General features: G+C 32.2%; 1 long non-coding RNA gene across 1 annotated transcript; it reads left to right on the forward strand.

The window, feature by feature from the left end:
* Nucleotides 1-13,882: 13,882 nt before the first annotated feature.
* LOC140692569 (uncharacterized) lies at nt 13,883-15,325 on the forward strand. The gene is made up of 3 exons (XR_012068136.1): nt 13,883-14,145; nt 14,622-14,763; nt 15,153-15,325. It is a non-coding gene; the product is annotated as an uncharacterized lncRNA (long non-coding RNA).
* The last annotated feature ends 8,782 nt before the right edge of the window (nt 15,326-24,107 follow it).

Consider the following 24,107-nt stretch of genomic DNA (forward strand, 5'->3'; position numbering starts at 1 on the left):
ATACCAGTCCTTCTGAAACTCTTCCAGAAGTTTGAAAATGAAGGAATACTCCCAAAGACATTCTATGAAGCCACAATCACCCTGATACCACAACCAGGCAAAGACACTACCAAATCAGAGGATTATAGGCCAATAACATTGATGAACACAGACGCAAATATCCTCACCAAAATAGTAGCAAGTAGAATCCAACAACAAAAATAAAGATTATATATCATGACAAAGAAGGGATCAAACCAGGGACACAGGGGTGGTTCAACTTATGCAAATCAATCAATGTAATACAGCACATCAACAAGAGGAAGGACCGAAACCACATGATCATCTCAATAGATGCAGGAAAAACATTTGAAAAATTCAACACCCACATATGATAAAAATTCTGACCAAAGTGGGCATAGAGGGAATATATCTCAGCAAACAAACCTACAGCCAGCATAGTACTCAAAGGTGAGAGAGTCAAATTCTTCCTACTAAAATCTGGGACAGTAAAAGGATGCACACCATCATGACTCCTACTCAAGATAGTCTTGGAAGTCCAAGCCACAGCAATCAAACAAGAGAGAGAAGTAAAAGGGATGCAAATTGGAAAGGAAGAGATAAAAGTCTGACTATATGCAGATAATATGTTACTATTTATAGAAAACCCTACAAGATCCAGAATGAAATTACAACAGCTGATCAAAGAATTCAGCAAGGTAGCAGGTTACAAGATTAAGGTTCAAATATCTCTGGCATTTTTTTATGCTAATGATTCAGATAATACTATACAGCTATAGTCAACATGACAACACTGTATTGGTAGATAAACATACATATAGGCCAATGGCACAGTATAAAGAGCCTAGAAATGTTCCCAAACGCAATTAATCTTAGACAAAGGAGGCAAGAAAATACAATGGAAAAGAGATAGTCCCTTCAGCAGCTGGTGTTTGTAAAACTAGACAGCAGCATATAATTCAATGAAGCTTGAACACTCCCAATGAAGACAGAACACCATACACAAAAATAAACTCAGAATGGATCAAATACTTAAACATAAGGCAAGATACAATAAACCACAAAGAGGAAAATATAGGGAAAATATTATCTGATATAAGTCTCGAAAATTTTCTCGTAGAATAAAAAAACCAAGAATAAACAAATGAGACCTAATGAAACATACAAGCTTCTGCACATGAAAGAAACCGGAAGTAAAACAAAAAGTCAACCTACGGAATGGGAAAAAATTTGCATATGAAACCATCAAAGACTTGATCTCCAGAGTATATAAGCAGCTCATCCAACTGAGTAAGAAAAAATAAACAACCCAATTAAAAATTGGGCAGAAGAACTGAACAAGCGATTCTCCAAGGAAGACATACAAATGATCAAAAGACACATCAGAAAATGCTCAATATCACTTATTATCAGAGAAATACAAATCAAAACTGCAATGAGATATCACCTCACACCAGTCAGAATGGGTATCATTGAAAAATACACAAATGATAAATGCTGGAGGGGCTGTGGAGTAAAGGTAACCGTCCATCATTGCTGGTGGCAATGCAGTTTGGTACAGCCACTTTGGAAAACAGGATGGAGATTCCTCAAAAGCCTAGGAAAAGACTTACCATATAACACCAGAATCCCGCTCCTGGGCATAAATCCAGAAGGAACCCGACTTCAGGAAGACACCTGCACCCCAATGTTCATAGACAGCACTATTTACAATAGCCAAGACATGGAAAAACCCTAAATGTCCATCGACAGTTGACTAGGTAAAGAAGAGGTGGTATATTTATACAATGGAATAGTAGTCAGTCTTATAAACTGATAACATAATGCCATTTTCAGCAACATGGATGCTCCTGGAGAAAATCAGTCTACGTGAAGTAAGCCAGAAAGAGAAAGAAAAATACCATATGAGAAGGCTCATGTGTGGTATCTAAAAACCAAACCAAACCAAACAAAAAACTCATAAATACAAATCAGAAATAGACTCGCAGGCAGAGAATACAAACTTTTGGTTGCCAAGTGGGTGGGGTGTGGGAATAGATAGTCTGGGACTTCAAAATTGTAAAATAGATAAACAGGACTGTACTGTATAGCACAGGGAAATATATAAAAGATCTTAAGTCAGCTCACAGGGGAAAAAATGGTACAAGAAATGTATATAAGTTCATTGTAACTAAAAAATTGTGCTCTACAATGGAATTTGAGACAAATTTGTACAATGATTAAAAATCCATAAAAAAAGTTAAAAAAGTAAAAAACATGAATCTAAATATTACATGTGTAAATATAAATTAGAGAGATAAACAACTATGCAAAAGAGTAGTAAAACCTAAATTTTGTTTTTGTTGTCTTTTTAAGATAAGCAAAGTCAAAAATCCTCTATCCAGGTGCATCATGAAGAAAAAAGAATTGATCCAAAGAAATAAAGTCAGAAATAAATATGGAGAAATAACAATTGTTCCCTCAGATATACAAAAAGGGGATCATTTTGTCAACACTTACATGACAATGAACTGGACAACTTAGAAGAAATAGACAAATGTCTAGAAAGAGACAGGGATAAGGAGAAACAAATAATTTGAACAAACTGTTTACTAGAAGAAAGAAAGAATCTGCATTTAAAAAAATCGTTAAATATTAGTGCAGATTTAAACAGCTCCCATGGAATACTGTACAAATATTCAAAGTAGAACTTATAATCTTCAAACTATTAAAAATAGTGAAGATGTGGGAAACTCACAAATTATTTCTATGAAGCTTTCATCACTCTGATAGCAAAGCCAACAAACAAAGTACAGGTATATAGAATTTCAAGCCAATATCTTTGATTGACATAGATGCAAAAATTCTAAAAAATATTATTAGCAAACTAAATCCAGCAATACTTAAAATGAATTATACAACATGATCAACTTTAATTTATAGCAGGGTCATAAGAGAGGTGGAACATGAAATCAATCAGTTCGATACACCACATTAACAAAAGAAAAAGGGAAAATGACGTGATCATCCCAATAAATCCATAAAAAGCATTTCACATAATTCAACTTTTATTCATTAAAAAGCACCAACAACAGCAATAACAAAAAACAACAGAAAGAACAACAACAGAAACCTCAAACAAAAGTAGGATTCAGGAAATATATCTCAATGTAAATGAGTCATTAATAACAGACACACAGACAACATAATATGCAAAAGTGAATAACTGAAAGCCAAATTAAGGAATAAGAAAAGGATGCCCACTCTCACCATTTCTATTAAACACATTATAGGAAGTCCTAGCAACAGCAATCGGACAAGAAAAAAAAGTTATTCAAGTTGGATTGAATGAAGTTAAACTGTTATTATTTTAGATGACATGATAATCTATATAGAGAACCCTAAAGATTCACCACACCAAAACAAATAAAACTAATAAAGACATTTAGCAAAGTAGCATGATTCATGATTAATATACAAAAACTGTCACATTTTTTACCCTAACAAAGAAATATTCCATAATTTTAAAAAATCCATATGAAATCAAATCAAAAATGAAAAACCTATGGAAAAACCAAAAGAGTAAAATCTATAGGAGACTGATAAATAAATTTGAAGATGATGCAAAGAAATGGAAAAAATCTCAAGGTCTTAGTTTAGAGGAATTAATATTGTTAAAATATACATACAAAAAACAATGTCCACAGATATAAATTGATTCAGATCGAACTACATGATATTTTCCACAGAAATTAAAACAGTCCTAAGATTTGTATGTAACTGCAAATGTACCAGAACTGCCAAAGGAACAATGAGGAAAAAGAACAAATTTGGAGGCATAACCCAAATACCTCCCAGATATCAGACTATATTACAAAAACAGTAATCAAAACAGCACAATACTGGAAAATGAACAAACATCTATATCACTGGAACAGAATACAGAGGTAGAAATAAAACATCACAACTATGGTCAACTAAACTATGAAAAAGGAAACAAAAATATACAATGCCGAAAAGACAGTCTTCAGCAAGTGAAGTCGAGAAAGCAAGACATCTACATGTAAATCAATGAAATTAGAACACTCCATCACACTGTACAAAAATAAACTCAAAATGCTTGAAATATCTGAATATAATACATGACAAAATAAAACTCCTGGAAACTAACATAGGCAAAACAAGACATAAATTGTAGCGAAATTTTCATATGTCAAACTCCCATGCTGAAAACAATAAAAGCAAAACAAAGAAATAGGTCCTAATTAAACTTAAAACCTTCTTCACAGCAAAATAAACAATATGAAAAGATGAAATTCCTAATGGGAGAAAACATTAGAAAACAATGCAATTAACAAGAGGCTAATTTCTAAAATACACAAATCGTTCATACAACTCCATTTCAAAAATCTACAAACTACTCAGCCAGAAAATGAGCAGAAGAGAATTCACTAAAAAACACACACAGAAGACAGTCAGAAACATAAAAACATGCTCACATAGCTAATCATTATACAAATGAAACACAAAAATAAAGTAATGTTTTACCTCACACTAGTGAGGGCTGTCATCAAAATGTCTACAAATAATAAAGACTGTGGAAGTTGTGGAGAAAAAGGGACTCTCCAACGGTGTTGGTGGGAATGAAAATTGGTGCAAGCACTTTGGAAACAGTATGGATGTTCCTTTAAATAATTAAAATAACTTAAAAAATAAAATCAAACTCTCATATGACCCAGCAATCCCACTCCTGGGCATATAAAGAATAAAACCTGAAAACAAAGTATCCTAGGGTAAAACATAAGAAGTACACTCTGACATTAGACTGAAATTCATTCTACATATGTCTCCTCTGGCAAGGGAAGCAGAAGGAAATCTAACAAAATATGATTGTATCACTCTAAACAGATTTACACTGCTGAAGAAATGATCAATAAAATGAAAAGTCAACCAACAAATTGGGAGAATATGTTTGCATGTGATATTTTCCAATCAAGTGTTAGTATCTAAACATATGGCAAACTCTTACCCCACAACACCAAAAAAAAAGGACAAACAATCTAATTAAAAAAAGTACGTAAGTACTGAATAGATAGATCTCAATCAATTATCTGTAGAAAACTTACAGATGCCTAAATGACACATGAAAATGTTCTGAGTTATCAATTATTAGGAAAGTCATAAACCAAAAATGAGACAAGACCTCAAAATCGTTAGAAGGTTCTCATCAAAAAGAAAAGAAACATATGTTGGTGAGATTGTAGAGAAAAAGGGAAAACATGGACACTGTTGATAGGAATGCAAAGTATTGATTCCATTGCATATGTACATCAAATTTTCTTCATCTATTTTTCGGTCAAGGGATGTTGGATTTGCAGGTTCCTGTCTGAAGGCTCTAGAGAATAAGCCCATGGGCTGAACTGATAAACAAGCTGTGAGGAATGTCACATATCCAGGCTGGATAAGAAATGGCCTACTCAATGTATCCAGTATGGGTGGCTAGATAGCCTATGCTGGGTAAGATCCTCAGAGGAGGACAACCTAAGACAGGCACAGCCGGCTGGATAAGAGATGGTTTACTTAATGAAGTTGCGTGATGAACTTTAAAACAATCCTTGATCATTTAACATCCTGTGCTTACTGCAGGATCATAGGGACATAAATAGGTTAAGATTATTAACATTGTTATAACTTAGATGATATGTGAGGCATTGTGCATGTCCTACATAAACCCTTTTTCTAGGAATCAATAAAAAGAGAACTGCTCCGCTTCTGTCCACACAGTGTTTGTCTGTATATGATATCGTGCCACTGACAGTGTTAATGTAATTTGTTGGGAGTATCTTAAAAGGATGTTGCATTATATACAATGCTCTTTTTGCACCTATTGAAATTATTATGTGAGTTTTATTTCTCATTCTATAAGTGTGGCATGTCACCTATATTGATCTGAATATTTTGAAGTAACTTTAAACCCAAGGATAAGTCCCTTTATTCATTGTATGTGCATGATACATTAATGTGTTGTTAAATTGATTTTCCTTCTCTTTTGTTGAGAATTTTGGCACATATGTTCATCAGGGAAAATATTCCATATTTTGCATCTAATGTCCTTTCTTGCATTGTTATGCAAATAAATCTGGCATCATAAAATAACTTTGGAATCTTTCACCCCCTTCAAATTCTTGGAAGATATTTGGAAGAATTGGTGAAAAATTGTCTTCAAATGTATCACAGATTTCACCAGCAAAGTCATCTTGTAAATGTTTTCTGGTTTGGGAGGTTTGGATTACTGATTTACTCATACACACTTTTGCTGTATTTAACTTTCTAATTTCTTATTGAATCAGTATTGGAAGACATATGTTTCTGGGAATTTGTCTTTTGTTCTAGGTCATTCAAATCCTTGGCTAGTGTTAATTTCTTATGACGCTATGCATCTCTACATCATTGGTAATATCTTCTCTATTATCTCTAATTTTATTTGAGATTTCATTTTCTTAGCCAACCTAAACGTTTGTCCACTTTATGTTTAAAAGAAACAGACTTTGTTATTTTTTTTAAATTTTCAATTGTTTATCTTATTATTTGCCTTACTCTCATTGATTCAAATTTCTTCTTTATTCTTTCTGTTTTCTCCTAGATTCTTGATGTGTAAAGTTAAGTAGTGTGAATCTTTGTATTTCTTTTATTATTAAATATAATATATATTTATTTATATATTTACATATTTTTTCATTTATTTATCAATGAAATATGTCATTTACAATGTGTCAATCTGTGGTGTATATCATAGTGTCCCCGTACACGCATATAATTCTATGCCTATAAAACGTTACTTCACGATATTTAACATAATGGCCTGTGTCATACAAAAGAAATTTTGAAAACATCTTTTTTTATATACAGTGAATAACATTTATAAATCTACAGCTCCCAAATATATCCTCTCGAAGCCCATTTCTGCAGTAATCTAAAATTGTTTAGAATATCTGCGTGTATGTTTCAGTATTTTAGATGAAATCATAGTGTTCCCATCCATATATTTTTTAAAGCTTCTTCATATGTAATGTCATGTGTTATATTTCTTTCTATTTCTGGCTTAATTCAATTAGAATGACACATGTTGGGGACATCCATTTTGCTGCAAATATCATTGTTTTATCATTTTTATTGCAGAATATTTTTCCATTGTGTAAATATGGCATAACTTCTGTATACTGTAATCTGTTGTTGGAAAATAATGTTGCTTCCATATTTTGGCTTTTGTATACAGCACTGCTAAGGACATTGGGGTGCACGTGCCTTTTTGAAATAGGGTTCCCTTTCATATATACCCAGAAGTGGGATTGCTGGATCGTATGTTAAGTTTATTTTTATTCTTTTGTGGAATCCCCATCCTGGTTTCCAAAATGACTGCACCAAACTACATTCCTACCAACTGTGTAGGAAGTTTCCCTTTCTCCACAGCTTCCCCAGCATTTATTGTTTGTGGACTTTTGAATGATGACCACTGTGAGTACTGGGAAGAAATTCTTCATTACAGTTTTGAATTGCCCTTCTCTGATAATGATAGTGAGCATTTTTTTTTTCATATATCTGTGTGGCATTTGAATGTCTCTTTTGGAGAATTGCTAGTTTAGGGCTTCTGCCCATTTTCAGATTGGGTTTCTTGTGTTTTTTTAATTATTATTAGGTTGTATGAACTCTTTATATTTTGGAAATTAAGACTTTGTCAGTTGCATCACTTCTATATATTTTCTTTAATCCTGCAGGTTGTCATTTTGCTTTGTTTATGGTTCCTTTTGCTGTGCAAAAGCTTATAAGTTTTATTTGGTCGAATTTATTAATTTTGCTCTTACATCCCTTCCCTGGGTAGGCTGTTCTAGCAGGTCATTGCTGAGATTTATCTCAGAGTCTTTTGCCTATGTTTTCTTCTAGGAGATTTACTGTGTCTTGCTTATATTTAAGTCTTCAAGACATTTTGAGTTTATTCTTGTGCACGGAGTGAATGATTTTTCTAACTCCATTGCTTTGATGCTGCTATCCAGTTTTCCCAAAACCAGTTGGTGAAGAGATGGTCTTTTCTCTGTCATATTCTTGGCTACTCTGTCAAAGATCAATTGAACATAGGTCTGTAGATTTATTCCTAGGCTCTCTATTCTGTTCCATTGGTCCATATGTCTGTTTTAGTACTAATATCATGTCATTTTCATTATTGTAGCTCTGCAATAGTGTATGGAGACCTAATGGTGTATTCCTCCAGCATCATTCTTTTACTTCAATATTGCTTTTGTAACTATGGTTTTTTTATGACTCTATGTAAATCTTAGGATCATTTGTTTCAGTACTAAAAAGAAATGTTTTGCATAATTTGATAGGAAATCAAATTTTCTTGCCTGATCGTTGTGGTTAAGACTTCCAAGACTATATTGAATTGAAATTGTGAGAACGGGCAACCTTGTCTTGTCTCAGGTTTTTGTGAGAAGGGTTTCTGTTTTTCACCATTGAGTATTTTGTTGGCTATATATTTGTCATAAATAGCTATTATTATGTTGAGATATGGTCCCTCTGTTCCCACTGTGATAAGAATTTCTTTTGCAGATAGGTGTTAAATGTTATCAAATGATTTTTCTGCATCTACTGTGATTATCATGTGGTTTTTTGTCCTCTCTTTTGTTAATATGGTGTATCACAAATGATTGATTGATTTGCATATGTTACACCATTCTTGTGTTCCTGGGATGAACCTAACTTGACCATGTTGTATGATCTTTTTTTACATGCTGTTGGATTATGTTTGTTAATAATTTCCTAAGGACTTTTACATCTATGTTTATCAATGATATTAGCCTATAGATTTCTTTTTAGGTAGTGTGTTTGTCTGGTTTTAGTTTCAGGTTGATATTGGCCTTATGGTGTGAGTTTGGGAGTACTCTCTCCATATGAATCTTTTGGAAGTGTTTGAGGAGGACTGGTATGGATATTTCTTTGTATGTTTGGTCAAATTCCCCAGCGAATCTATTTGGGTCTGAATATTTGTTTGCAGAGATTTTTTTATTTTACTGATAATTCTTTTCCATTTCTGGTGATTTGTCTGTTCAAATGGTCAATTTCTTCTTGATACAATAATGGTGGGCTGAATGTTTCCAGAAACTTCTCCATTTCTTCTAGATTATCCAATTTGTTTCCATGCAGTTGCTCATGGTATACCCTTATGGTTTTTTGCAAATTTTATGTACTCTTTGTAGTTTCCCCATTTTCACTAAATGTGTTAATTGTGTTCTCTCTCTTTTCTTGTTGGTGAGCCTGTCCTGAGTTTTGTCAGATTTGTTGACTCTTTCAAAAACAGTTTGATTGATCTTTTCTATTTTTAATCTTATTTCAAATCTTTCTCCCTTGCTCTTTATTTTCCCGCTTTCTGCTGACTTTTAGTTTTGTTTGCTCTGCTCTTCATGATTAGTTTACATAGAACATTAGATTAGTTATTTGAAATTGCTCTTCTAATTTGAGGCGGACATTGTCACTATGAACTTGCCTCTTAAGCCTGCTTCAACTATATTCCATATACTTTGTGTAGTGTTGTGTCATATTTCTCAAGATATTTTTTAATTTCTTCTTTTAATTCATCACCTACCCCCCTTGTTTTAGTACCATGTTTATTAATTTACATGCTGTCATTTTTTCTCCCTGTTTATCTGTGATTGATTTCTAGTTTCATGGTATTATACTCAGAAAAGATGCTTGAAATCATTTTTAACTTCTTTAATTTGATGAGGCTTCTTCTGTGCCTTAGTACATAAACATTCCTAGAATATGTTCCTTGTGCACTGGAAAAGAATGTATATTCTGTTTTGGGGATAAGTAGTGTATTGAAACTATCAACCAAATCCAATTATTTTATTGTATCTTTTTGTATCTTTGTTCCCTTATTAATTTTCTGTCTGAAAGACCAGTCTAGTGATGGTAATGGGGATTTATACTCTCCTACTGTGATTGTGTTCCCATCAATTTCTCCCTTTTATTCTATTAGCATTTACTTTATGTACTTACGTGCTCTTATATTGAGTGCATATATACTAATGAGTATAAAACCCTCATTTTGTATTGCTCTTTAATCATTATATCATGTCCTTGTTTATCTTTCTCTATGGCCTTTCTTGTAAAGTCTATTTTGTTTGAAGTCACTACTGATAGTCCTCCTTTCTTGTCATGTGCATTTGCATGGAATATATTTTTCCATCTTCTGACTTTAAATTGATATGTGTTCCTCTTTCTAAAGTGGGTCTCTTGTATGCTTCATAATTTAGGGTCTTGTTATATTATTCCATCTGACAATATACATCTTTTGATTGAAGCACTAAGTCCATTAACATTTGTAACAATTATTGATAAACGTGTTTATTTCCTTTTTGAATTTCATTTTATCGTTGATTTTGTATTTCCTTTTTATTCATTTCTTTTTCTTTTTGTGGCTTTATAAATTTTCTTTTATTATCTTGGTTTTTTTCTAGCTTTGTGACTTCTTTGTAAGATTTTGACTTATTGTTACCCTGTTTTGTGTGTATATTGACCTGTTACTATATCTGTTTATATTAACTGAAAGGAATACAAATTTAAACGCTTCATACAGAGAACAGAAATAAGAAGAAAATAATCTGTATTGTCCTGTTTCACTCTCTAACACTTAAAAATTTTGACGTCCTGTTTTACAATATCATTATTATTCTGTTGTAAGTCATTGCAGCTTTTGACTTTCTAATTATGCCTTTCTCTTTCTATAGCATTCTGCTTCTTTATTTTTAGAGTAGATGTTTCATTATGTCTTTTTCTGTTGCTAAATTCTTTTAGTATTTGCTTGTGTGGAGATTATTTTTCTCTCCTTCTATTCTAAAGTTTAGCCTTGCTTGATATATTATCTTAGATAACAGATTTCTTTCATTCTGGACTTTGAATATGTCTTGCCATTGCCTTCTGCCTGTAGTATTTGTGTGAGGAACATGTTTAAAAATAAAATGTATATAATTATATATATGTAGAGAATACCTACAAATGAACTTAACAAATAAGGAGAAAAACCTATACTTTAAAAAATAGAAAACATATATGAAGGAAATTAAAATTGATCCAAAGAAATGAAAAGATCTCTTATGTTAATGATGTGAAACAATGTGGTTGAAACAACCATACTACCCAAAGGAATCTACATTTATTGTGATTCATGTCAAAATACCCATGAGACTTTTAAATAAAAGAGAAGAAATAATTTCAAAATTTATATGCAACCACAAAGATCTTTAGTTGCCAAAATAAACTTGAAAAAAAGAATTGAATATAATATTGTAAATTTCTCTGTTGTTAAACAGTCCTACAAAATTTTAGTAATTTAAACAACATGATAATGGCTCAAAAACTGACACCAATCAATAGAAGAGAATAGAGCAACCAGATATAATCCCTCTCACCTATGATAAATTAACCTATGAAAAATGAAGCAAGAGTATTAAATGAAGAAAAGAGATTCTCCTAAATAATAATTGCTGGGGAGACTGAAAAAGTGAAAGATAGAGTAGAGTATTTCCTCACATTGTATACAATCAGTAAGCACAGAATATCTTTTATTTATTATGTTTACTTATATTTCTTCCACCTGTAATTTATAGATCTATGTTTAGATCTTTTATTTCACTTATCAAATTTATTCCTATTTTATTCTTTTTTCTATAAATTTACACACAATTGATTTCCTAATTTATCTTTCTGATAATGTGTTGTTACTATATAAAAATGCAATGGATATTTGTATATTGATTTTGTATACTGCAAGTTTACTAAATTTGTTCATTATTTCTCACAGTCACTGGCAGAGTGTGTGCAGTTTTCTAACTATTTATCATTATGTCATCTGTAAAAATTTTACTGCTTGCTCACAAGTTGAATGCCTTTTATATTTTTTCTTGACTAGTTGTTCTGGCTAGAACTTCTAGTAGTGTAATATAGGACATGTTATTATGAGCTACTTTTTCTTATTACTGTACCAGAGAAAACCCTTCCCATGTGTTAACATTGAACTTGATGTTAGTCATGGTTTTTTCATATACGGATTTTACTATGTTTAGTCATATTCTATCAAGAGCAAATTTGTTAAAAAAAATTTTTATAAAAAAGTTAAGATCAGATCTGTGAATAATTTTCCTACATATTTTGAGATTTTTATTTATGAATTCTTTATTTAACGGATGGTATCACATTTATTGATTTGCGTATGTTAAATAAAATTTAAGAATCAGGACTAAATCCAACTTAACTATACTTTATAATACTTATAATATGCCATGAATTCAGCTTGCTAATATTTACTTAGAATGGAATATACACATACTGAAGGAAAAATTTACATTTTAGCTTGAGTGAACATTTATTTATTTAAAATTTTATCTCTCATTTTGAATTTGGCTTATGTTTAATGGAATTTATGTCTAAATAAAGAATACAACTTTTGGTAGAACTGGCTTTACTACAGTTCACTGATACAGAACCTATCTATTATTAACAATAAGTGTACAAAACACTTGCCTTAAAATGCCGCATTATACTAACAATGCCAACTCTTTCAGGACTGAGAAACATATTGTTTCCTAAAATGCATTTTTTGGTCTTTTAAACCCCATCCCTCATATAATGTTATTTCTTTGTTTTTGATTTTTTTTTTGCCCCTTAATGGAGGCACTGAGTATTGAACCCATGATCTTCTGTATAAGTGTATATATCAACATCATTTTGGAACACTTAACAGAAGCCCCAAGAGCATGGATAATAATGATGAGAAGAAAATTTATTACTTCGAGGGACTGTAAAACCTCTGAGTGAAAGAATGGCAAAAGTAAACTTTTATAAGTATACTATAATAATTTACCTTTTGTAATTTTAAAGTAGAATACAAAATTACATTTGTTTTACTTACAGCACTAAATTACAATTTCATACAAAAATTACCCCTATGGGATTTCTTAAATTTGATTCATTATTTTAATCTAGTTTTATTTCATAAATATTTACCATTTATTCTTAAACATACCAAATACACTGATGTGTATTCTGCTCATGTTTTGAATAAAGAGCTACTTCTTGTAAAGTAAACAGATAAATAACTACTTCCATTTCCAAATCATATTAAGTTTCACCTTACTAATTATAATGAAATAGGTATACATTTCCTGCAGAGGTTTCACACAAATTTCACTTTAAATTCCATAACTTTAAAATTATTTTATATATTTTGTGCATTATTTATACTCTGTTCATCAATGTTGTATAAATTTGTGTACAAAAGTATTGAGATTTGTTTTATTTCATAGACCCCAACATTAATTATTTAAAAAGATTTTCTTGGGGTAATAATGCAGATCACACTATAAAAATAAGCATCCTCTATGTTTCATTTTAACTGGATGAATGAGAAGTAAACACTGGCTGAATGCTACACTTGAGTTGCTAGGAGACCAGTCGTTTTGTGATGTCACATCTACTCAAGTTGAGAACCACTGTGATGGCCTAGCAGTTTATCTGTGCAGGCCTGCCAGAGCAGCATATGGAGCTGCAGTGCTCAAAATCATTCAGATTAGGAAAGTAGCTGTAGAAAAATTTATTTGATGTGGCACATATTTCTTCAGAAATTCAAGATGGGTCTCATAACGATGGACCAACTGGTTCTGGAAACTCCGGAAGATCTGTATTGTGTGATCAAACAATCTCTGGGGACTTGCCTTGAGGTCTATGATTGAAGTAAATGATTTTCAGAATTTGTCTGAAGAATCCTTGTTTAAAAGTCCATGTTACACACATTGTGTCTCTGAACCAGATGAAGATAATGATTTTCGTTCTCTCACATTTCCAAGAAAAATCTGGAAAATGGCTGGGAGTTACCAATTTAAATCCAACTGGTGGGATGATAATGAAACTTCCATAGTGATTGATGAAGTTGTCTTAAAGAAGGAAGTTTTGGAAAGAAAGTCCCCTTTCAGAGTATTTGAAACTGGAAGTATGAAAAGTTTAGTTAGACAGCTTAACATTTATAGGTTTAGGAAAGTGTGGCAGAATTTTCAAAGATCTGCTTGTCTAGCTGACTTTCTAGCAGAAGAAAAAGAAGTCTCTCTTTTAATCAAGGTATACAGTAATTGTAGTTACCACTTGGTAACTTATATATAAAATTTCATTTTGTACATCAATCTATGCTAATATAAATATAAAACTAGATTTTGAAAATTGTATAAAACTACAAACGCTAAAATTCTTTATATTTTCTAAAAATGAGGACAGAGCCTTAAGTATTCAAGATTGTGAGAAACTTTCCTAGCAACTAAGAATCTTATGAGAAATCTGATTAAAGGTAGTAAAGCTGCTTTTATAAATTGGCTTTCACCGTTACTGCAAATGCTAACTTCTTAAATTTGAATACTTAAATAATATTTAAATATGCATATTCCAAATAAGAAATTTCAAAACATAGTCAGCAATGTTCATATTTTGATGATATTATCTTAGCATAGTAAACATGAAATCTGAGGTTTTATAGGTTAAGCTTAATGTAGTCTTGTATTTTGGTTTAAAATATTACTAAAATCTTTCTCTTTTGGTTGTAGCTGCAGTTCTGCCATAATACAAATCTTAAATGAGGCTGTCCCCAGCTTTTTGTGAGAATAAAAAGAAGAATTGGGATTAAAAATGTTTCTCTGGTATCTTCATTGGCTGAAGATTTCAAAAATAAGCATTTTAAAGCAGGGGGTAACGTGCATAATGATAATTTTGATTTTGTGGTTGACATTAGAGGAGAAAGTGCATTTTTACTTTCTGCAATTTTAAACATGCCTCTAATAAGAAAGCCCTCTACAAGCCACATAATAGGTGATACAACTACCCTGATCAGAGGTGATTTTTCTCCTCCATTTTCAATGTCAGTTAGATCAGCAGAACAATATTGCAGTGGATCAACGTGCTTTTATAAATCAGTTGACCACTGCCCACAGGCACTCTCAAAGCTGCTACACTGAAGCAAATGGCCGTGTTTTGAACTTCATTACATTTACAACATCTACTTCTCAGTACAGTACCTTGTCTCCCATACTGAGCAATCATGTTTGACTAATAGTGGAGCCTTCTACTTTTCCGTATAGATATCACAACATATCTGCCAATGAAGGTCGTTTTTCTCAACTTCAACCAGGGAGCAAGCCACGGTTTCCAGTGACAGTGATAGCTGATACATCAGCTACCTCTCTTTCAAGTCCAGCTCATCAGCCATCTTCAGTTTATGAACGTCAAACTAAACACAACTTATATACAAGAGGACTACCATATTATGCAGGCTAACAAAGATTAATATTGATGGTGGCAAGTGTCGACAACTATATGCAATTTTCTTATTTGAAGAATAAACATACATGTATACCTGTATTTTCGATATATTTTTTAAAATAAAGAGTTAAACGGGAGTCTAATATATAATTTAAAGAAAAAGAGATATTTGATTGATATGATCACTTGATGCAACAATATGGGAGTAAATTTAAATAATTTCTTGTAAGTAGGAAGGGAAAATGGAAGAATTTGGAAAAAGACTAAAACATGGAGAGAGGGAAAGTTATAAGTGATTTCTGGTTCATCCTGGAAAGTATGAAAAGTGTTAAGTTTGGATAGGTTGGAACAGAAGATAAATGCAGGAACCGGCCCAGGGAACATGGTCTCTATTACGTCATCCCTGGAATCATGAAGGTCACATGATCTAGTCTCAGATGGCACATTCAGCATGTGGAAGAAATTAAGAAGTAATTTTATCTATGGTCTTCTTTGTGTTGTTCTCAAAGCATTCCAATTGGTGCTTTCATTTCCTGCCCTAATATTCTACGCTATAATTTCTAGTCAATAATTTATGTTGCTTTTATTTCCATCAAGTACAAACTTACATCCTCAGGGTGGCTCTTAATGCCTTTCCAACTCTATGCACACAAACTGAACTTAGTTAAGTCATTGCTTTATAAAACTGGCATCTGACTACCTTGGCATATGTTTATGTTTCACTGTATCTGGAGATATATGCAGGAAAATGCTTGTCATATATGTAAGCTCCAAACTCACAAATTTTGCTCCAGCTCATTCTTGAACTTATGATGTCCTCCTATTACCTACTTAGACTTTCCCAGTCTCAGCACAGAAACCACCTCCTCCAGATGTTTTCTGTTTATCCCCCTTTCCTTGTCTAACTTGGATACCAACACAGTAAGCACAGCACATGCCACAGGATGCATTTTATTATTTAGTGAATGAAAAATACATGTTGACTTTAAGCATAATCTGCTTTCCTGAGACAACAAATCTCTCATGGTTTTCAAACTATTTCATTATTGTCTTTACTCTTCACCACAATCTAGCTCTTTTCATAGCCCAAGGACTAGTCACTCAAGACAGTAATTGGAGGTAGGTACAGGAGACAAAGTATTATTTTCTTCTTAATTCATGCCTCCAGAGGCCTAAAGCATTCAATTCTCATTTGCTGGATTATTTCCTGTCTCTTCATCACCCACCCACTCCTAAAGAGCTGATTCTCTTCCCCATACCAATAAATATACTGCATTCTAATTAATTTACTTCTTAGAATCAGAGCTATATCCAGAAGAGACAGTGTCATTGCAAACATTTAATGTAGGATTATACACCCCACATAAATTGTGCCCCTTCTAACCTTCACACAGGCAGTATCTAAGAGGTACTAGTCCCTTGGTTGGAGTGGTCGTATTCAGTAACCAAATTGCAACCTAAAATGTGTCGACTAAAAAGAGGTGAGGGTGGTAGTATTAAAAATTTGTCCAACTGCAAGAATACCAAATTTCTGCAGATATTAGGAAATATAAAATATTCATGGAAGACTTTGACTATTTCCCATTAATTTAAAATAAATAGTGAAGCATTTTCAGAATGTGAATTGCCCTGAAATGCTGCAAAATTGTAGGCAAGGTCAGGGAGCCTAAGGCTTCTGCTCAAAACCATGCAGCCAGTGTCAGCTGATAAGACTGGAATGGCAAAACTGAGTCCTCAAAAAGTGTCACCAATTGTGAAGAAAGCCTTTGATAATCTGGAGAATGGGCAAATGGGCCAGGTAAAACTCTAGCAATATCCCACCAATATGATTTTACCAAGAGAAAAAGGAGCCCACTTGCAGCAGGAGATCTGTGTCTGGACAGCAGTAGTTGTTCCTAAAACAGAAACATCAAGCTTTTAAGTTTGTCAGCTCAACTATGATGGTGACTATTTTTTGCTTACATTAGCAGTCTGGGTTTCAGTGGGCTGGTTCACAGCTAGTTTTAAGCTCTCTTATCACACAGGGGGTCTTACTGTGATCATCAAAACAAGGTTCTATACTGATAAGTCAAAAGCTACACTTTACTTTAAAAATTAGAAATCCTAAAGAAGAATATTGTTTGTTGGTCCATCTGTAGTTCTCTACCTGGGAAAACCTAGAGTATTGGCAAATGTACAAAAGTTGGTTGGTGTGTGAAATCTATTCTCTGAGCTCTGACCACTGAATTCTTCCCACTAAATACTACAAATATGTCTATCACTGTGTGTGTGTGTGAAGTTGGATTGTTAAGCAGTAACTAAGTTTATCTTAGATGAGTCATCAGTGAATTATTCCTCTGCTTCTGGTAGAATATCTGTGAATTAAGAGTTTCATTGAGCCACCAGATTTTCTTCTGATCAGGGAGAGGTAGCTTATATTTCTCCCTATATACTAATTGTTACCTGTTCATTGAATCCCAAGCTAATGCTAGGGCCAAGCCACTGAAACCTTGAATTGGACAGAGGCATATATATTCTCCAGTCCCCAGAGCCCAGCACAGGACTGTGTCTCCTTTTAAATTTAAGTTTGTGTCTAGTTTGTTTTCCTTTAATTCTCATTGTTGACACAACTTATTTTTTCTTTGAACACCCCTTGACTAATTTATATGGACTGAACCACTGATTTATTTCTTTTAAGCTACAAATTGCAATAACATTTCTTTCCTTGGACTACCTGGATTAAAGTGAGCATAGTCATCATTTTGAAAGCAGTCCTCAGTCCTAAAAATGCAGAACCTTTACAGTTCTTTGCCCAGCACTTGAGCCAGAATGTTTGTTGTTGATCTCAGGGATTATCCTCACATTCCCTTATGCAACCATGAGAAAACAGCACATTGTTATCCAAAATCAAGTCTTTGTCAGTATTGCATTCCCATTGCAAAACAGTTAAGAATTGTAGGAGTTGTGAGATTTTATCATTCTGAGATTTTTAGCAACCTAGCATTTTCATATTTTACAGATGCTCTCGTGGAGATGAGACTTTCGGTCTGAGACAGTGAACTTTATCACTCACAGCAATAGCAGACAGGGTTAATATTTGTATCCATTCCCTAATCTCAGATGAATACACAAAGTAAAATTTTGTTGCCTACAGATGCAGTGGTCTGTTAATCTGAAGAAAGTATTAGGCATTTTAAAACACTAATTTTATTAGTATCTTTACGTATAATTTATTAGAATCACTTATTTATTAGTATCTTTAACTAGGATAAGTATATCATGACTAAAGATTACTTGCTGCAAAAAGAATCATGAGAAATGACATGGGAAAAAGTGACCATTGACTTTCCATTTTTTCTCCCACTTTTATTGAGATATAATAGGCATAAAACATTGTGTAAGTTTTGGTGCACAGGATAGTGATTTGATTTACAAGTATCATGAGATAAATATCATAGCAATTTTAGGGAGAATTCATTATATCATTTAGATACAATTTTAAAGAAATATAATTTGTCTTTTGGTTGTGATTAGAAACATTATGGTCTACTCTCTTAACAACATTGATATTGAACATAAAGCAGTATTAATTGTAATTTTCATGTTATTATGGGGTATCCCTAGAACACGATTCTTTACAGCTGGATATTTATAGCTTTTGAGTGCATTAATCAAATCCTACTTTCCCAAACCCTGCCTCTGTTAACTACAAATCAAATTTTTTCTATGTGTATGTTTGTTTGTTATTAAAGTGTACTTTAATCTATAACACTGTGTTAGTTTCTCTTTCACAACATACTGTTTACTGTATTTAATATATTTCAAACAGACCACCAGAATATATCTAGATATGATATGTTGCTATTTAAAGATATTTAATAGTTTTTGGCTATTCCCCATACAGTACATTTCTTGTCCCTGACTCATTTAATTTGCAACTGGAAAATTTTCTCTCTTAATTTTTTCAACTTTTCTTTTTCTCACCCCATTTCCCTCTTTCTTGTGAACAACCTGTTTCTTTCTATACGTATAACTCCATTTCTGTGTTTTTATGTTCATTTGTTTAAAATTCCAAATATGAGTAAAATCATTCAGCATTTGTCATTCACTTCCTGGCTTATTTGACTTAGCATATTACCCTCTTGATCAACCGATTTGTTGCAAATTGCAAGAACTTATTCTTTTTAGAGCTGAGTAAAAACCCATTTTATTTTTATGTGTGTGTGTGTATATATATATATATATATATATATAGTTCATATATATATATAAAGTGTTTGTGTGTATATATATATATAGATAAATCTGTACTAAAGATGGGTAGATATAAAAACTATAAAAATACATCTTCTTTATCGATCATGTATTGATGAGCAATTAATTTGCTCCTATATCCTGTCTATTGCGGATAATGCTGCAGTGAATATAGGGTTGAATTTATCTTTTCTAATTAGTGTTTTTATTTTCATGGAATAAGTAACCTGATATGTATATGTTGGATTATATTTCATTTTTAATTTTTAGATAAAGCTCCAGGTTGTTTTCCACAGTGGCAGCACATATTTACATTCACTCCAGCAGTGCATCAGGGTTGGTTATCTAACATCCTAACCAACAGTTATGTTTGTTATCTTTTTGATAGTAGTCATTCTGACAGGAGTGACATAAAATCTCATTACGTTTTGGACTTGCATTTTTCTGATGCTTAGTGATGTTGATCGGTTTCATGTGCCTGGTGGTTACTTTTCCCCAATTGTATATTCATTTTTTGTAATGGGCTAAATGATCATAACTGTCTCATTTCATTTTAAGGGATTCTGTTGTGTTCCATTATTCTGTTTGTTCTGTGCCACTACCATATTCTTTTTAATACTGTAGCTTTGTATAATAGTTTAAAATCAGGGACATAGATGCATCCTCTTTGTTCTTTGTTAAAGTTGTTTGTGTTTTTAGTTTGTTTGTTTTCTTTCCTTTCCTTTTTTTTTAGTGATTTCTTCTCTTTTGTGTTTACATGTAAATTTTAGAATAATTTATTTAGAGTGTCTGAAAATGCCCTTGGTATTTTGGTATGCACTGAATTTAATTCGTGTATTTTGTTGGCTAATACTATCAATTAAACAATATTTTTTTCCTCATCAATGAACACAGTATATCCTTTCATCTGTTTGCATTATCTTCTATTTCTTTTACAAATATTTTATAGTTTTCTGAGTACAGGGTTTTTACCTCCTTGGTTGGATAAATTTCTTGATTTATATTTTTTGTAATGCAACTGTAAATGTGACAGTTCCCTCACTTTCTCTATCTGTTAGCTTGTTGTTAGTGTGTAGAAATGCAAGATTTCTGTATGTTAATTTTACATTCAGAAATTTTACCAAATACATTGATAAGCCCTAGTAGTTTTGTGGCACCATTTTTAGGATTTCTGTTTAAAGTATGTCATTTTCAAACAGATAATTTTAAACCTTTTCTTAATTAGCTAAATTTTATTTACTTTTATTTTGGATAGCTATGGCTAGAATTTCCATACTATACTGAATATAAGTGGTAAGAGTCAGCATTCCTGTCTTCTTCCTGCTCTTATTGGAGATGCTTTCAGCTTTTAATCAGTGAGTGTCATGTTAGATGAGTTCTTGTCATATAAGACCTTAACTGTGTTGAGGTATGTTTCCTCATGCCCACTTTGAAGAGAAATATAATCTTAAATATATACTGAATTTGTCAAAACATTTTATGACACTATTGATGTGACCATATAATTTTTATTCTTCAGGTTGTGTGGTGTATCATACTGATTAATTTGTGGGTATTGAATCACTTTTGCATCTCTGGAATAAAATGGACTTAATCATATTGTATAATCCTCTTAATGTATTGTTTTATTTGCTAACAAATTAGTGGTGATTTTTGCACCTATGCTTATCAGTAGTATGTAACCTGTAATTTTTTGAGGTATTTGTTCCAGCTGTAGTAGCAATTTGATACAGAAATGTGGGATAGAAAGCCTCCTTTCCTCTCAAAATTTTTGGAATTCTCTGAGAAGTATAGGTGATAGCTCTTCTTTAAATGTTTGGCAGAAATCACCTGTGAAGCTGTTAGGCCTGGAATTTTGTTTCTTGGGAGATTTTTTTAAATACTTATTCAATTTCATTAGTGATAATCTCTTCATATTTTATTTATCATTTCATTCTGGAGATTAAGTCTTTCTAAGAAATTGTCCATTTCTTCTAGTGTTTCCATTGTATTGGCATATAATTTGTTGTATCATTTTACGATGCTTTGTATTTCCTTGATATAAGCTGTAACGTCTCATTTATTTCTGAACTTATTAATCTGTAACTCTCTTTTTTGCTCATGTGTCTGGTTAAAGTTTACCAACATTATTTATCTTTCAAAAGTCAATATTTAGATTGATTAAATGTTTATATTTTTAACCCTTATTTTATTTAATTATGTTCTGTCATTTCAGCTGTCTTTCCTTCAACTAACAAGTTTTTTTATTATTTTGTGACAACTTTTGGTTGTAAGAATATGTTATAAGAGAGAAATGGTTCTTATTTGTATAAGTGGGATTATTTGCTATAAGCATCCCTATTAATGCTGCTTTTGTTATACCCCATGGATTTTGTTTTTGTTGTCATTTTTCTTTATATATTTTTTCTTTGATTTACACAGCAATCCAGTTGTTGTTAATATTGCATAAATTATCCTCCACACTTTAGTATTTTTCTCAGGTTTTTTCTTTAAGTAAATTTCTATTCTCACAGAATCCATAAGTGTTTTCACAGAACAAGGAGAAAAATAATAAAATTTATACATACGTCTGAAAGACCCAAATTTTCTAAAATTATTTTCAAAAATGAACAAAGCTGTGGGTAATACCCTCCCTGAGCTTAGAACATAGTACAAAGCTACAGTAATCAATACATGAAAATATGGCAATTAAAGAAACACATAGATCAATTGTACAAAATAAAGTGTGAGAAAATAAACCCACAAACATATGGTGAATTAGTGTACAACGAAAGAGGCAAGAGTATACAAGGGAAAAAAGGCAGTCTCTTCAAAAAGTAGTTCTGTGATAACAGGACAGTACATGTAATTGGAAGATGTAAGAGCACTTCCTTCCATAGTAGAAAAAAATGAGATAGAAATGGATTAATTTCCTAAATATAAAGCCTGAAACTGTACAATTTTTGACCAAGAACATGAGCAAAACAGACTTTGAGATAAATCATAGCAATCTTTATTTTTGATCTGTTCCCAAATTAAAAAAAAACAACTGTTACAATTTTTAGTTTACTAAGGAAAAAATAGATGTACTATGTGATACAGGGATTCTATTTCTTGTATTAGTGTGAAGTGCAAAAGCTTTTGCAGAGCAAAGGGAACCTTCAAAAGACATATGATAACAGACAGAATAGAGGGAAGAATTTCACACAAAGGGACCAACAAGATGTTAATATCAATAATATATATATAGCATATTAGACTCAATATTTAAAAATAAAGACCACAAATTAAAAACAGTTAAACAATTTTATGGAAACTTTTCAAAAACACACATGTGGGTGATTTTCATGCTCATGAAAAGAAAGACAACTTTGCTATTCATTAGAAAAACATAAATCCAAACCAGAATGAAACATAATTTTACAGCAACCAAAATGGCAATTAACAAAATGTCTACAAATGACATACATTAATAAGAATGTCGATATGATGGAACCCAAATACACTGATGGTGAAAAGGTAAATAGATGCATCTACTATTATAAAACTGTGGACAGTGCTCAGAAAACTGGAAATAGAAGCATGATCTGTTGCAGCAATTCCTGTTTTCGGTATAAATCTGAGAAAAAATGAAAAGATAACTTAAAAGATATATTACCCCAAATGTTCTTAACATCATCATTTATAGTAGCCAAGGGTAGAAGCACAACTCAACTGCCCATCAACAGATGATTGACTGAAATAGATGTGAGATATTGATAACATAATAAATACTTCATCATTGTATATTAAAAAGTAAAATTCTGCCATTTGTAACAATGTGACTGGACCCAGAAAGTGTTGCATATAGGAAAATAAGACATACAGGGAAAAACACTCTATGTTGTCACCTAAATGAGAAAAACAAAGATATAAGAGAAATAATCATAAAAAAATAGAAAAAGAATGACATATATATGTGAAGTGTACCAAGTAGTGGTTTCCTGTGGGGAAAGGGAAGAAGGATGGAGAACACAGAAATGTGCAAGGTACAAGAAATAAATTAGAAAACCAAAAAGGCTATATTTACAGCATGGATAATGATTTTAATAATTTAATTGATTTTAAAGAGATTATAGGAATATATTTTAGTAAAATGTGCATGTAGGTGGGAAAAACATTGAAGAAAAGAACCCAGGAAAATCAAAATATTCTGTAGTACTATGATATTAAGGGAGGTGTTTTGTTCATTTTCTTTAGTGTTCTTATAGTGTCCTTATTAGAATTTAAGCTTTTAATTGAAAAGGTATATAGTTTTAAAAGTGACATAAGTTTAAACTATTTTTGTCTCTTCCCTTACATCTACAGTCAGTAAAACGTTCGTATCTGAACAAAAATAACTACAACACAAAACAATACTCCAGAACACATGTGAACAGGTGAAGTTCAGTGGACTAAAACACACAAAGAAGGCTGAACTCTGGAAAGAGCAGATTTGGTGTCTGCAACCAAGGCCACCTGAATAGGATATCTGAGTCCACAAGTTCAGAGAACGCAGTAGAAACAGAGTCCCAGTGGTTCAC

This window comes from Vicugna pacos, unplaced genomic scaffold, assembly GCF_048564905.1.
Source record: "Vicugna pacos unplaced genomic scaffold, VicPac4 scaffold_13, whole genome shotgun sequence".
NCBI classification, from domain to species: domain Eukaryota; kingdom Metazoa; phylum Chordata; class Mammalia; order Artiodactyla; family Camelidae; genus Vicugna; species Vicugna pacos.